The sequence below is a fragment of the Oxyura jamaicensis genome, chromosome 26, assembly GCF_011077185.1.
Source record: "Oxyura jamaicensis isolate SHBP4307 breed ruddy duck chromosome 26, BPBGC_Ojam_1.0, whole genome shotgun sequence".
NCBI classification, from domain to species: Eukaryota; Metazoa; Chordata; class Aves; order Anseriformes; family Anatidae; genus Oxyura; species Oxyura jamaicensis.
Genome location: NC_048918.1, coordinates 6,632,817 through 6,649,996, shown reverse-complemented (window position 1 = coordinate 6,649,996; position 17,180 = coordinate 6,632,817). Strand labels below are relative to the sequence as shown.

At 37.6% G+C, this 17,180-nt stretch overlaps 1 protein-coding gene and 1 long non-coding RNA gene across 9 annotated transcripts in view; one reads left to right on the top strand and one right to left on the bottom strand.

Annotated features, from left to right (window-relative positions):
• LOC118178631 overlaps positions 1 to 17,180 on the bottom strand; it is a 137,939-nt gene that overhangs the window by 64,617 nt on the left and 56,142 nt on the right. For all 6 annotated transcript variants that reach the window (XR_004756241.1, XR_004756242.1, XR_004756240.1 and 3 more), the window contains one exon: positions 11,369 to 11,556. This is a non-coding gene — a long non-coding RNA (uncharacterized LOC118178631). The remainder of the gene's footprint in view (positions 1 to 11,368; positions 11,557 to 17,180) is intronic.
• NGF (nerve growth factor) overlaps positions 1 to 17,180 on the top strand; it is a 33,862-nt gene that overhangs the window by 9,083 nt on the left and 7,599 nt on the right. The gene's annotated exons all lie outside the window — the stretch shown is intronic.

Genomic DNA, 17,180 nt, shown 5'->3' with positions numbered 1-17,180 from the left:
AGAAAGAAAGAAAGAAAGAAAGAAAGAAAGAAAGAAAGAAAGAAAGAGAGTATAAAGTCAGTTATACAGAGTTCCCTGAGAGAAGGAAGGCCTGCAAGTATTAAGAAGAAATGCAGCATCATAGAATAAATCAAGCTGCAAGGGACCTCAGGAGGTCACCTGATCCAAATTCTTTCTTAAAGAGGGGTCTATCTAATAGAAGACTAAGGGTCATTTAATAGAAGACTAGGATTGTGTAGTCAATAACAAGAAGAAAACTTCAACAGTGAGATGATCAATGCAGAAGGCTGGGGATAGTGAAAGTGCAGCCATACAACCAGCTTTTTAAGGAACTCTGAACCAACGAACAGAATTCAGTCTCTTAGTTAAGACTCAGATGGGCTCCACTGATGAAGTATGATGATCATGTGATAGTGCCCTGTATTTATTACTGGTTTGACACCTACAAGGTGTTCCATATTAGAAATCAACCATTGTGGGTTTTCTCTTGCTTTGCCTTTCCAACCAGCTACAGCTCACAGTCATCAGATTTGGTATTTTCTTTTTTTATCCTATTTTCCTCTGAACAAGAGTCCAGATTAAGTACTTCCATGAACTATGAGAAATTATCATTTCACAGGCTAGATTCTTTCCTGACTATTTTTCTCCTGTGATGGGAACTAGGCCCAGTTTTGCTCTCCCCACTGACATATTTTTGGACCTAGGCAAAACAGTGAAAAGACTGAAGGGACTTAAAATCATGGGCAGATTCAGAAGGCTCATATGCTTGGTGTCCCTTCCACTGCAAAAGATAGTTGAACAATCTGATGGCAGGTTAAATAACAAAAGAAAGTACTTGTTCACACACCATTTAGTTAAGCTGTTGGCTCCTAATCACAAGATATTTTGCTGCTAAAAATATAAACAGATTCAAGGAATTGCTAGACAGGTACACGGAAGGGAAATACATTTAAAATTTTAAGAACACAGAAAACCTCTCTGGCACTGAAAGCTGCTCATCTAAACACTGCAGAAGGATAGGGAAGTTGTTGGAAAAGTACCACTATATGCTTATCTTGTTTTTATACAATCCCTTAAGCATCTTCTATTGTTCTCTGTCAGAGACAGGAAGGACAAAATGAGCCTTGCATCTGGTCCAGCATGGTCATTCTTATGTATTGACAGTATTTTAAAGGGGTTCTCTTTAATGGGAAGCAAGCTGATTATTCTCATCACACTGTTAGCAGTTTTATTCATTTTGCTCAGCAAAACAGCTCTTAGTAATTGCTTTTTTTACATGGAAGGAAAAAGTACACAAATTGTGTCAAGAGGAAAAGTACAGACAGAAATTTCCTCTTTATTTTGTTTTAACTCCTTTTACTGTGGGTGCAGCATGGAACCAGCTACTTTTCAGTCAATTACCTAATAATAATTCAAGATTCTTCCTATAATAAAGTCTCCAGTGCTGTAAATATGTCTGGTATTCTTTATTCATATATAGATGGCATTCCTCTACATTACTGCCATACATTGGCTGTTTGATAGCATGTGTTGTTTGCTGATGCTCAGTATAACAAGTGATCTCATAGAATATCTTGAGTTGGAAGAGACCCACAAGGTCTCTTGCTCATCAACTCCAGTTCCTACCTAAAAATCAAACCATATGCCTGAGAGCATTGTCCAGATGCTTGAGTCCAAATTGTTTGAACTCTGGCAGGCTCGATGTTGTGACCACTGCCCTGGGGAGCCTGTTCCTGTGCTCGACCACCCTCTTGGTGAAGAACCTTTTCCTAACATCCAGCCTGAACCTCCCTGTCACAGCTCCATGCCATTCTCTTGGGTCCTGTCACTGTCCTCAGAGAGAAGAGATCAGCGCCTGTCCATCTGTTCCCCTCATCAGGAAGCTGTAGGCCGTGATGAGGTCACCCCTCAGACTTCTCTGAGCTGAACAAACGAAGTGGCCTATCCATTCCTCATGCATCTTCCCCTGTATCACTGAGCTTTCTCCTCTTCTTTGTTTGTCATATTTTTCACTTTTGCATTAATTGCTAATAATATTAATTACTGCAGGTTACAGAGTCACACTAAATAGCTCAAGGTCTATCCTCTGCTTGTCTGGGTTAACATTTTTATTCAGTCCCTTATTTTCTTGTTCATATTAAAATAAGCACTATGATAAGCAGCAGAAATAATGAAACCTTGTTCCCTGTGGATTTGCATGCAATGGTAAGACTTTTTGATGTCTACTAAATTTGTGAGCACATGTGAGGTCTGAATAATATTTAGGGCATGCCCCTGCACATAACTGCCATAATAGAAATTCTATAATCAAATGAACTTCTAAGACTATAGCTTTTCTTTTGGTCAGTACCTTTCCCTATCCCCCATTTGTATGAAACTTTTAGAAACATATTATCTTTAAAACATCTAGCCTTTTATCACATATGGTTGACACTTGACAATCTCAAGGGTTATTGGGTCCAGTGTCCACAAGACTGGCAGTGTCATTTCACAAGTCATTTCTGTTTTCAAACAGATTAAAAACAGCCAATGCTTTTTGTTGAACCCAGTTAGTGTTAAAGTCTATTTGACGATTAAGAACTGTCTACGTGGTTATGCATTGAACTTGTATAGTAGTTCGTGTTTTATTTATAGAAATGGCAAGCCACAGAAACTAGACATATGTTTATTTTCCATGTCAAGAAGCCTTTCTGTTCCTCTCCTTATTATTGGTGTTTTTGTCTGTGTGTTTTGAGAAAGAAAAGCACTAGTGCCCTTCCTTCTCATTTCCTCCATGCCTTCTTTTTAATTTCAAAGCAAAGAAATTAAGAAATTATTTAATGAACTGAAGAATTTCTTACCTTTGTTCAATATTTCAAGTTTTTTAAATAATTCAAAAGTCATTTGAATTCAGTTTTCAGCTCTTTGACCTTGTGCTCAAGTGATCTTGCCATCACTTGAAAGTGAAAGGAAATACTTTCTAAGACAAGGATGTTTTCAACACCACAGAGAAAATGATCTTATATTCTTGGCCATATTTAAAGTTTATCTCTCTACTTATGAAATAAAACAAATTTGAAAAAGCTTATTTCCCACTGACATATATTTAAAGTCTGACATTTCACACGGAAACTAGGTGCACACTTAATCATACCTAATCATCAAAAATCCTTCTGGTTTTGATTTTAAGCAGGCAGAAAGTTAGCTTGTAAGACGTACAACTTGATTATCTACTTTGAAACTAGCAGTCATGCAAAAAAATGCAAGGAAAAGTTAAAATATGCTAAATACAAACACAAGAGGCTTCCTTAAAAAGATTTCTGAGTCAGAAACCTACTAGGCATACCTTATAAAATTTCCCTCCAGCTTATTTTCCTTGTATTAGACAACCTAAAATATTAAGGTATTCAAAATCTGATGAAAGTTGTAGGAAAAACAGACAAATGCCAAAGAAAAATCTATTTAATGCCACAATTATGACTACAATCTGTGGAGTCTTGTCCTTCAACAACATTTATGATTTTCATGGAATCATAGAATGACTTGGGTTGGAAGGGACCTTAAAGATCACAGAACCACAGAATCACGGAACGGTTGGAAGGGACCTCTGAAGATCGCCTAATCTGACTTCCCTGCCAAGCAGGATCATCTAGAGCACCTTGTGCAGGATAGCATCTAGGCGGGTTTTGGATATCTCCCGAGTAGGAGACTTCACAACCTGTCTGGGCAACCTGTTCTAGTGCTCTGTCACCCTCACGGTAAAGAAATGCCCTCTCATATGCAGATGGAACTTCTTTTACCTCAGTTTGTGCCTGTTGCCTCTTATCCTGTAGCTGGGCACAACTGAAAAGAGTCTGGTCCCATCCTCTTAACACCCTCCCTTCAAATATTTATATGTATTGATGAGAGCTAGGAGAAGTGGCTGATACCTCAGAGGTCTGTGCTGCCATTCAGAGGGACCTGGACAGACTGGAGATATGGGTCAAGAAGAACCTCACGAAATTCAACAAAGACAAGTGCATGGTCCTGCACCTAGGAAGCAATAACCCCAAGTACCAGTGCAGGCTGGGAGCTGATCTGCTGGAGAGCAGCTTTGCAGAGGGGGGCCCTGAGATTCCTGGTGGACAACAGGCTAACCATGAGCCAGCAATGTGCACTTGTGGCCAAGATAACCTCATTCCAACCTCACTGCCAAGGGCATGGATGACACCCACTAGAGCAGGTTGCCCAGGGCCTCATCCAACCCAACCTTGAACATCTCCAGGGACAAGGCATCTATAGATTCTCTTGGCAACCTGTTCCAGGGTCTCACCACCCTCTGAGTGAAGAATTTCCTCATAACATCAAATCTCAAATCTCAATCTCCCCTCTCTTAGTTTACAACTGTTCCCCCTTGACCTATCAAAATCTGCCTGTGTAAAAAGTCACTGTCAATATATTTTTATAAGCCGCCTTTAAGTACTGAAAGGACACAATGAAGGCTACCTGGAGCCTTCTCTTCAGGCTGAACAGCCCCAGCTATCTCAGTCTTTCTTTATAGGAGAGGTGCTCCAGCCCTCTGATCATCCTTATGGCCTCCTCTGTACCCGCTTTTCATACTATAGATCACATTTGACTACAAATGCCATCTTTTGTCTCATTTTACTATATGCTCGTGCATACTACCTTCCTTCCAAATCAGAAAATAATAATACAAAAATAACTGATATGATTGTTCCTGACGATTTATCAGACAAAAGTATTAATCAATGTATTATTGATTAATACATTGATAATATTTGTTGTGCACCTCTTAGTATTAATCAATAATACATTGATTAATACTAAGAGGTGCACAACAAATATCCTCAGGAAATATGTGGTTACCTACAATGTTAAGTGATATAATGACAATGAACTTCAAATACATTGGATTATTTGAACTCATTAATACTGGCACATAAAACATGGAAATGCAGATTTAAAATCAGACTTTTCTTAATGCTTTTTGTGGAGCTAGAGAATATGCAGAAACCAGACGTGGCTGTCAGTAAGTAGGATATTAATATGCTGCCCTGCCTGCAGAAGACTGCCAAAGAGTTTGTGAATGCATTCACTTTGCACTTCATCTACAGTGCAAATACACGTGTTTCATAATGGATGCAACATACATTTTTCATTATGAGAAAACATTTTCAGATATTTGTTCTGGACATTTTTCTCATTGTGTCTTGCACGCTGCTGAGTGACCTGCAGCAAAAGGAAATAAAAACTAGAGTCATAAATATGTGAGGAAATGATTATGCATTTTATTATGCTTCTCTATTGTGACTAACAGCTAGATAACATAGACAAAAAAGGTATTATCTCATGAGCTTCACCAGCAGGTTCCTGGCTGACCATGGTTGTTTGTGTAGTATATGACTGTTGGAGCAAACCTTTCTTTAAGAAATCCGTTCTACTTCAATTACCGTTCTTAGCAGGGTTGAACATAAAGATTGATAAAGACATTATTTTTGGTTTATGTTACCCAATACAGAAAAGCAGAATTAAAAATTAGCATTATAAACTCTGAGTGAAACTTTGTTGGCGTTTAATGTATTGTTAGTAAAAGACACATTGTGAATTTGTAATGATAATTTATATTCCTTTTCACCTTCCCAAAACTCATATGGGGTGGGCTCCAAATTAGCAGTTAAAGAAGTAATATGACATGGACTTGTGGTAAGACACAAAGCCCAGGAAACACAACTGAAGTCTGGTGAAGAGCCAAAACCCTTTATCCTCCATTTCTGGCATTTATGTTGGGTGAGCCTTATTGGCATGTGATAAATTTATCACTTTGATCCAGTGGAAAAAAATAAGAGATGTAATTGCTTATTTTTAATAACAGATCTTACCTAAGGTTCTCCCACCTTCTTTGCAAGTCTCTACTGTGTAGTATAGTACAGCTGGATGAAAAAAATGTTTAATTCCAGGTTTACTATTTGCAGCCAGACATCTGTGTTGTAAGTTTTATGATTATATGATTGGTAATTAAAGAAGAATACAGTGACATATTGTTTAGGGTCACAATATGATTAAGAATACATTAACTGTGACATGCTGTTAAGTGTTATTTGTGCTTGGAATTTCCAATATTATATGTGATGGAATAGCTTCACATGACAAATACTCAATATTCTACGTCAATGCAAGTAGTCAGTAAAATTGTGCAACCATGTGGGTGCAGGAAAAAAAGATGACTCATTTACAGATGTGCTGATGATGAATTCTTCATCACTGCATACAACCTGAGGCACATCAGGAACCAAACAAGTATTCAAATAACCACCAGATTTCCAACTGGACAGAATCTTGCAAAAAAATGACATAACCTGTGTTCAGCTCCTATTTAAACAGTTTTTGCTGGATATAAGAAAAACCCATTGAAATATCCTTTGGGAATTAAGTCCTCTAAAAAATAACAACTGAAAAAGCTACTGACTTAACTCCAAAATATCCCACTTCCCTTCCAAGTGGGATCTTTGCTGCTAGTACTAATATCTGCAAGAAGTTGTGTAGGTTGGTATTATTTATGTTCTAAAAACTTACTTCATTCCATGAGTCTAATTCATGGAGTCTCTGCAACTTATCTATCCCAGAAACAAGGTAGCATTGCATCATTGTCCAGAAAGAAGAATGTGAGAGGGCAAGTGCCATGTTCCAGTTACAGATTGTTAATCTGTACATTACAGTATAACCTAATGTAAACCTGTAAAAGTGGAATAAAGTTCTTCAATTTTGAGAGAGCCCTAATGACAATCTTCAAATCATTGCAAAGAACAATAGTAGTTTTCAGGAAGGAATCACTGCATGCCTGAGGAAAAAAAAAAAAAAAAAAAAAAATTCTGTTTTCATCTTTTCATTTTATCTAAAATTCACAGGTGATATTTTGACACAGTTGACTGAACTTAGTCACTAGATCTTGATTACAGTTTGGCATTTCCTTCTGTGTAGGCTGATCCATAGGGAATGCCGCTCATACTAACACTGAATTAGAGCAGGATGACTCAGATGATTAATCATGTTTCCTATTTCTTATTAAGAAGCAAATGTTTGGCTTCTCCAACTGCTAAAGTGATGATTGTAAAGCCTATGTTATAACTCACACAGTTTTGGTCACCCCTGACTCACGTTCTAAGAGAAGGAAAGTAAACTTTTAATCTATGATCTCTTACACAGCTATGTAACTGACAAACACAAATAACAATACTGCATCCGGTGTTTTCTGTTTGCCATGAAGTCCTTGTCATTTGAGAGAGATTTTTTTTCCTTTCCTGTTTCTTTCCAATCAAGATTTGTCCTTAGTTTGGAATCAACCTTAAGTGCATGGTTTATGGGTTCTGACAGTAGTTCATGCTGCTGTCAAATTGCCACTGGAACCAGAGCACACAAATTTTGCTAGGTAAATCTAGTCACATCCTAAACAAGAAGATAGCACAGAATCTACAGATGAACCATGTCTCTAATCTTCAGTCCAAAAATTTGCTGAATTTATAAATCAAGTTGACTAAAATAAAAAAAATAATAATAATAATAATAATAAAAAAAAAAAGCACTTGTAAAAATCTCATCTTTATTAAACATGGAGCTTCCTTTTTCTTTCATAAATAGGTAAATTGCAACAGAAAGGCAGCCAGTACAAAGTATGTGATCACTGTCATGAACTGTACAAGGTAAATGGACACAATGAACCTAGGTAACCAAATATCAACTAAAGGCACCATGATTCGAAACAGACAGAAACTGACACTCTCCCAGCTTCTAACTAAGTAGATCTCCCAGCATGGAAAGGTTACTAGTTATGGGGAAGAGTTTAGAAAATTAATGACATTAAAAATGAGATTCATTGGCAACTGTAATTCTAACTCCACTAAGCATCGCCAGAGGCCTGGCATGAAGAAACAAGTACTATTTCAAGCAGGCTGCAAAGCCAAGGGACACATTAACATCTGTCAGAATCATCTACAGTCGAGATTCTTATTGATCTTTGAATGCCACAAGTCTTTAGAACATTTACTTTTTTTTTTATCACAAATCTGTGGATTTAGTTTTTAAATTTTAAATACCCTTCCCTCTATTTCAGCTGTATGTTTTAAAATTAACTGAGTGTGATGTAGCTAAGTATTAAAAGGGCAGGAGAAGATGTAGTTCTTCTGAGCTATACACTGTCAAGCCTGGCCTTGTATGTAAAAGAGGAGCAGGGAGCAGTTCTGTTGCTGTAGCTAGCACTGCTGTTACTAGCCTTCAAACTGTTGATGTTCATGTTTAGACTAGGTTGCTGTGGATTTTGTTTCTGCCTTATCCCTGTCTATCATTATTAACAAGATTAAGACTTTACCCACATTCTTCTAATTAAAATGCCAGAATTCTGGGAAGAGATTGCAAGTCTTCTTTTAGCAAAGTAATCAGGTATTATCAGTATATCTGTGAGTTCAAGTTACCACTTCTTAATATCAAAGTTTACACAAAGTTAGCACTTATCCATGCAATCCAGAGAATATACTTTTGACAAAGCATTGTGTTATCTCTGAATATATAACTCATTATCCACACTGGTTAGAGTAGCAGGTTTCATTTTGTAGTATGGGCATCAACAGCATTTGCATACTATAGTATGCAATACTATAATACACATACAGCGTTGCTGCCTCAAGCTGATGAATTCACAGGTTTTGGAATTGTCATCCTTCTCAATAGTTTAGGTAACCAAAGGTTCTCACATCTTGCTTGGGACGTGATCATTTATGTGCAACATTTTTCCCTTATTAAACTGTAAGAAGCATGTCCTGGATTTCAAGCTGTATTGCAGTTACCAGCTGTAGCCTTTAAATATTATTTACCAGTTATTAATTCTGTAGCTTCTCATTCCTATAACAAGTTACTACTGCAGGATTTTCACTGCAGGTTTTTCAAAAGTGCCTCCTCCCACTTCATCTCCTTCCTCTATATCTCTTGTATGGTATGTAAAACAGTACTAAAGTTTTTCAGTTTCTGCAAGACTGTTTTGAAGAATGTACTGTGAGAAATTCTTTTTTTGCAGCAGTTTGGTCATCCCAGTTCCAAGAATTTACACATTCAATCTATTGATAGTTCTAACTCTGTAAATGGAAAAAGATTCATACTTAATATAATAAAAGACCCTGGGAATAATTATGCAGTGGTAAGCACAGTGACAATAATCTTCCAATCCTGGCCTATTTTTATTAGAATTACTGCACTTCAAACCCTGGATAACAGGAAAGTCAATGAACCACACAGGTAGTTTAAGTGTGAATAGTGCAGCAACATTAATGATTAGCATCACTTTGCAATTTAGGCATTCAGATTTGTTCAGACTGAGAACAAGGCCAAACAGAGTTCTAGAAAAAGTGTGGAAACATGCAAGAGCACAACTAAAAGGAAAGATATGGATCTTCCTCATTATACTTTTTGACTGTAGGAAAAAATGCCTTCAGTAACCAGATGATGTTGGAATACAGGAAATCAACACGTAAGACCATTCATTTGACAAGGGTTAGTGCTAGGTCCTGCACTGGGGCCATAACAATGTGATAGAGCAGTATAGGCATGGGGAAGAGTGGCTAGAAAGTTGCCCAGCAGAAAAGGACTTGGGGGTGCTAGTCAACAGCCAGTTGAACATGAGCCAGCAGTGTGCTTATGTGGCCCAGAAGGTCAATGGCATTCTGCCTGCATCTGAAACAGCAAGGTCAGCAGGACTAGGGAGGTGATTGTCCCCTTGTACACAGCACTGGTGAGACCACACCTCAAATATTATTTTCAGTTTTGGGTCCCTCACTACCAGTAGGATATTGACTTTCTCAAGCATGTGCAGAGAAGAGCAACAAAGCTGGTGAAGGGACCAGAGAACAGGACTTACGAGAGAACAATTCCCTACTGAGGGAATTGGTGTTGTTTAGTCTGGAGAAGAGGAGGCTGAGGGACTACATCATTGCTCCCTACAACTACCTGAAAGGAGCAAGGAGCGTGACAGGTTCTTTTTTCAGGTGACAAGTGACACAATCTCAAATTGTGCCAGGGGAGGTTTAGATTAGATATTAGGAATAATTTTGTCACAAAGAGGGTGGTCAAGCATTGGAATAGTCTGTCCAGGGAAGTAGTGGAGTACCCATTCCAAACATATTTAAGAAACGATCATCTGGTTCTATGATCCTTTTTAATACTGTTACCTCCTGTATACTTGAGAGTCCTTTACAGAGAGAACAAAGTGCAAAAAAATCTTAGTTTAAATGAAGTACAGGCTTTAGCAACCTCTGCTTGAGAACTGGAAACAGGGATTTGAACTCACCCGTCAACCTCAACAATTCTTATAAATCTGAACTTCACAATACACTTGTAGGAACATTTTAGGGTTCTTACAATCATAGAATCATTGAATCATCTAGATTGGAAAAGACTTTTTAGATCCTTAAGTCCAACCATCAACCTGACCTACTAAACCATATTCCTTAATGCTACGCCCATATATTTCTTAAATACCTCCAGAAATGGGGACTTCACTACTTCCATGGACAGCAATATTAAAAAGGATTGCCTCTTTTCTTTACACTTTTCTGTTTAACTGTCCTCATACACAGAATAACCAGGAGAACTGCTCAAAGACACAGGCATTTCAGGGACAGCTGCGGACTGCCAGCAAGGGAGGACATCTTGCACAATGTATCATCATTCACTTCTCTCTGCATATTGCACTGATCCTCAGTCAAGCATTGCATAAGGTGATGATGTTGCAGGGTGGTCAGAGTAGGGTCAAAACCCAAAGGTCCACTGGTCCCACCTTAAATTTAATTTCACCCTAAATGTCTGGGTGGAGAATAAAAGCCTCTTGTCTTAAAACATTCACAGCAGCTGCCTCCTCTCAAACTCAGACATAATATAAAGACAGAAAACTCCTACTCACCCTCTGCTCATTGGCTCTGCACCCAGGAGACCACACCATACAGCTAAAATACTGACTCAGTTCAAACCATCTTTGCTCTCTGGGAGCATTAATCAGATGTTTTGTGTAACAGCTGCCTGACACACTAAGGACACTGGGAGTTTTGCACAGTGAAGAAGTTTGAACTGTATTTTTCTGGCCTCATAGCTCTAGTGTCAGGGTCTCAAGTAAAGCAGAGCTGAGATTCTCAGAGCATAGGTATGAGGTAACCTAAATCAAGGTACTGTGCTTTCTTATTCAGTTCATGCAAAGGCAGTTTGATTTTTTTTTTTCTGAATATATATTTTGTAGCTAATGTAAAGAATCAATTGTTTTGTAACTACCTGTCTTTATGGTTGCCAGCAGTTGTCTAGCCTTGCAGCAGTGCATATCACTGTGCAATGGATTAATACAGTAATGAGTAAATACCTTCCACAAAAGATGAAAGCTGAGATGCATAAGACAACGGATGTCCATTACTGCAGCGAGGACCGGGTAGAGAAGCAGCTTTCCATGAGGCAGCTTATCTCAGTATTTGAAAGGAGAAGGTAGGGAGACTTGCAGATAGAGGAGGGAACACAGTCAGAAGGCACATGCAGCAGACAAAATGCTTGGAGCTGGAAAGCAAACAAACAAACAAAAAAAGAGTATGTTAAGACATTGGCATGACCTGGAGCAGGACTTTGTATTCCAGAGAATACAAAATGTTACCAGTGTGAAGAAATAGCATCTGTTTCCACACATCCTGAACAGGTATGGAAATCAAGTTTGCAATGGTTTACAGTTAATAAAGACAATCTTCTAGCCTGGTAACTGTTCAGAACAGAAAACATACAGGGAAAAAAAAAAAAAAAAAAAAAAAAAAAATGGTATGGTGCATTTTGCATAATGTTAACACATTTACAGAGAAACCATATTTTAATGTCAAGTAAGCACGAAGTACAAACATACAAAGCATGAAAGTACATGGGCAAAGGAAGGAAGTCAATTTCTAAAGCTGTAACTTGAGTTTTCTAGTAGCAATTTCCATACTGTCAAGTAAAGTAAATCATTAGAGAAAGAATTCAATCATTGAGAACTCTCCATAGGTCTCAAGAAGGTAAAAGACCTGATTTAGAAATAATAATGACTATCTGAGAAGTTTTTGTTTGTTTGTTTGTTTGTTGTTTTTTTAAAGCAAGGGGGGGGAGCAGTGGGGGACAAGGGAGAAAAGGAACATAGCTAGTTGTTAGAGAAAGAAACTGCTCAGCAAGAATCCAATGCTACTCTTCAGGTTCTTCACTTGCTACAAAAGCAATTTCTCCTGATAGACCAAAAGCTAGTGGTGAGGCCCATTTAAAATGCCTTACCATTTTTTGATGGAAGATGCTACATAGCAAAGTAATACTCTGTTTCATTACGGATTATTTCTCTATCATCTCAGAAATCCCTGAAGGAACACAAGGACATACCCATTTTGTAAGATGGGAGTTTTATTTTGCAATCCTTTGTCTATATCTTCACGTTATTTTTAATGGAAAAAATCCCACCTATCACTGTGAACTGCTCTGGCTACAAAATGCTTATCAACTACAACCAGCTCTTCAGCTGTGGTACAACATACATGTTAAGTTTCTCTCAACTCTAGCCTTTTTTGCTGCCTCCTTTGTGTATTTTGACTTGCCAAATACAGACATGCTTCAATTTCCCTTTTGCATTTTCAGAATTCCTGTCCCATTAAAATATCTTTGATGCTTTTTATCAGTATAAAGGCATTGGAAAATTTGTAAATAATAAAATTCCTTTTTGAGCTAAAGAATAAATGGAACAGGAAAGCCTAAAACACACAGACATCAGTTATTAAAAGTCATGTGGATCCTGGCCATCATTTCTGCATGCTATTTGTACTTACATAATGTTATTTTCCAAGTTCAGGATCTAGAGAAACATTACACATGATGTAATCTATACTTGAGAATCTGATCATGATATATCAGCTTATTTTTATTTTCATCTTTTTTGGAGTTACTGCATTTTATGTGTTACACTGCAAGATGTGTCCAATCTCTAAAAATCTCATTGGTTTCCTATTTCTTTGCACCCTGGTAGAAAAATTGAAAATTATAACAAAACCAAAAATTATGAGCTTGAATAAAAATAAAATGCTAGTATTGCTCTTAGGATTCAGCTGGTTCTTATTACCCAGGGTTTGAACAAGAATCAAGATTTATATTCCCTTCTCAATAGCTGGAATAAGATCATTAGTTGGAAATGCTTACTGGCCCTCAAAGACATTGTATTTTTCTGCCTTAACTACTTTTGGCTGCAAGATGGGATGCTTACACTCTAGTATGATTACCCTTGTACTTTCTCTTCTCATATTAATTCCAGTTTGATTTTGATAGTTTCATAAAAATGAATCTGAAATTCCAGTTCTTTCATGTAGTATAAAACATCTTTTTAGTTCTCTGGGTTTCCTCTCCATTTCTAGTCATTTTGTATCGGAAATCACAGGACCAAATATATCAAGATAAAAACCTGGCTAGAAACCTGGCATAACAAGCTCAAGAATCGTGTAGAAATTATTTGTAGAAATAGAGAAGGAAAAAAAAAAAAAAAAAAAAAAAAGTGAGTGTAATTCTTACACTCACCCTCATGCAGTTCTTGAGGATTCCCTATTTTCTGTAGCAAAAAGGGAATGACACATCTTCTTGTGTTTGGACAGGTGAGCATAGGTGAGCAGCAACCTTGCATGCTGGCAGGTAGTTGAGCAGGATAGAGGTATCTGTCTTCATAGATCTCAAATGCATCCAACTTACTATGAGTGGGATGGATTTATCCCATTTATGCCGCAGTAGTTTTCCTGTCAGTTAGCACCTGAGATTTTAGTCACTGCTTCATGCCAGTGAATTAGGATTTATGTAACCCTGGTGTCCTACAAAATATATATATAGTTTGCAGTCCATATCGAAAGTACCAAACCAATCCTCATATGTCAATCCTTAATTTTAGGATTTGCTTAAATAGATGATAATATATAGATTATATACAACTGTAGTATGCTCAAATAACTAGCATTTTTATTTCTTGCTCACTTACTTTTACCAGTTTTATTCCATTGACGCCACTGACTTCAGGCCAATCAGGTTCATGTGATCCTTCTAAAGTTGGTTTCTGTCGTTTATTTTCAGAGAGATTTCTCTCAAGTGGCCGTTATTTCATTTTTCCTTCACTGTATTTAAAGATATTTTTATCCTGACAGAGATCTGGATCTGGTATATTTTATTTGCTGAATGTCAGTTTGTTATCTTAAATATGATAGAATTTCCTCTTCTGTCAGGGTGGCTATGTGCATGTTTATCATTGCGTAACAAGTCAGCCTGTCACAAAAAGAGCTGTATCCCACTGCAAGTTTTTACTGTTATGGTCTCCTTCACATCATGTAATGTCTTCTAAAGAAAGACACATTTTAAATGACTGCTGAAGACTAAATGCCCATAAGCATATTTTACATGTCAGAGTACCATGATTCCAAACATCAGAAGTCTCTATTGTGTTTTATGATTCAGTAGTTACAAAATGAGCCTTTTAAAACTTGAGCTCTGTGTGTCCTGTGCAAGAATCTTCTCGTTGTTCTCTTCTGTCAGTCTCCATCATCTACTGCAAGAATCCAGCAGCCTGGATCTCTCCCACCAAACAGTTTCATTCAGTTCCCTGCACAGAATAACTGGCTCATCAATGAAACTAGAAAGGTGATGGACAATAAAGTCCCAAAGCATTTTTTTTTTTGGCACAAAACATGTTCAGAAAACAGAGGAATTGTACTCCTTTGTTTCATTACTTATGGCTGAGGTTTCAGGACAAGAAAAATGGGTTTCTAGGAGACCTCTGTGTTGCTGGGAATTCATCCTCTGAAGTGGGCCCTATGAAGACTAGTGCAGTGATAGTATTACCTGTAGGCTGCTTCTCTGCACAGGCACTAGCAATTGAAACATTTATGTACTGGTTCCAGAGGATAACAGTGACAAAATTAGGCTTCTGAAGATAAGCCACTCCCATTACTTATGCCCCAATAAGCATAAAATAAAGCTTAAGTACAAATGTTTTCCAAATCCATATCAGTTTCCAATCTGGTGTCTCCTCATCACCTGCCAGGTCATCATTCATAGCACTCTTTAACTATCCAAAATGGACACAAGCATCACAGGCTATCAAGCATTCTTGTTATTATCATTGCCTAGACTAAACTTGAATTGGAAATCTAGAAGCAGATAGGTCCATGTTTGTAGCACATCCAGTGATGATGGTGATGATCATGCTGAAACCATGTATGGTAATTGCTGCAGGGCAGCATTTTTCTCAGTGTACTGCTCTCCCTATAAGTACTCGGAGCATTTTGATACTAGAGGCCTTTAGAACAAAAGGAAGTGCATGAGACACAGGTAGTTCCAAAGGGCTCTTCAGTATATATAAATCTCTTATTGACAGGATGAGTCACAGTAGATGTAATAGAGGAATTAAATCTTGAGTCCATTAGAAATTCCTATTTTCTTGCTCATCAGCTAAGATCAAGAGAAAGTTGAAATGCAGTGCCTCTGACAGTGTTCTTAGTCATAATGGCTTAAGGATTCCCTTCAATGCCTTCCAGGTCTCAGATTTTTTTTCCTCCACTGCTATTGCAAAATCTTAATTCGGATACTGGTTCAAAGTGAGGGTGTGCCAGTAGACACTTTAACAGCAACCTCAGCATCAAATGTCTCCCTCATTTCTCCATTAACCAGAAGCAGTGATATAAAACTAATACACTACTTGTTGCTTGTTTTGGTGACCTCTGTAATCCTATTTGCTGCATAGACAGCCAAGTATATAATCCATCACTGCAAATAACATCAGAAAATAAGTGGCAGTTTACCAGCTGCAAATCAGCTAAAAGTAGCCTTAGCACAGCACACATTCCCCATATTGTGTAATTACAGAGAACTGCACAAACTTCACTGATGGTTCAAACCCTATATAGTATGAACCTCTTTTTTTGTCATTCTTGTATAAAACAACCACTCCTCAGCTCTGAAATGGAGAAATATTATCGGATATTTTGGGGACTCTGTTCTCACAAGCATACTCCCTTGTTCTTCCACACCTTCTGCATGAACTGCATGAGAGTTGAGAGTATTGACATTATTTGCACTAGGAAGCTCACTTCTGAAATGTGTTTCATTCCATAAGTTCAAAATACATAAGCATTTCTGTAATCATGAAGACAAAAAGATTCAAATGTGCTGCTTTCTGTTTTGTTTTGTTTTGTTTTTTGCACAACCATAAAATCCGACAACAACTTTAAGAATGACAGAAAACAACATTCCAAACTGTATCATCCTTTAGTCTACTACATTCTATGCCTATGTTTATTGCGTATGGTTATTTCTATTTAGAAAGGTATCTGCTGTATTTGAGCCAAATTGAGCATTAATTTATCTCATCCCTTACAAGCACAGGAGCTCCTTTAATGGAATCTGGTGACTGTGCAATTAGAAAGCTGTACAGTTTCCTCCATCAACATAAGGTAACAAAAATATTCTATTACAGACAAATATACTTCATTCTAATTTTTATGCATATTAATATCACATGAATAGACCAATTCAATTCTAGTGCTTCACTTTAAAAAAAAAAAAAAAAAAAAAAAAAAAAAAAAAAAAACGAACCTCAAGACTTATGAGACAGGTAAGTCTCTGTGGTGGTTTTACCATGCTAGGCAGCAGAACACGACAACCGCTCTCTCACTCCCCCTCCTCAGATGAGGAGGGGAAGAAGTAAAGGAAAGAATAACTCATGGGTTGAGATAAGGATGATTTAATTAAAGAGAAAAAAATATTATTAAGGAAATATTATTATTAATTAAACAATTCAACTAAAGGGAAAAAAGGGAAAGGGGAAAAGGGGAAGAGGAAGGGGGAAAGGGAATAACAAAACAAAACAAGTAAAGGCTATGTGGAAGTGCAGAGGAAAGAAATTACTCTCTACTTCCCACCAATGAGCGATGCTTGACCACATCCTTGAAACAGGGCCTCAACACACGTAGCCGGTGTTCGGGAGGAGGACAGATGTTTTCGCAACGAGAGCCCACTCCTCCCCTCGTCTTCCTTTTTCCACCTTTTATTGCTGAATGTGACATCATATGGTATGGAATATCCCTTTGGTTGGGTTAGGTCAGCTGCCCTGGTGATGTTTCTTTCCCACTTTTTTGCCCACCCCCTAGGAG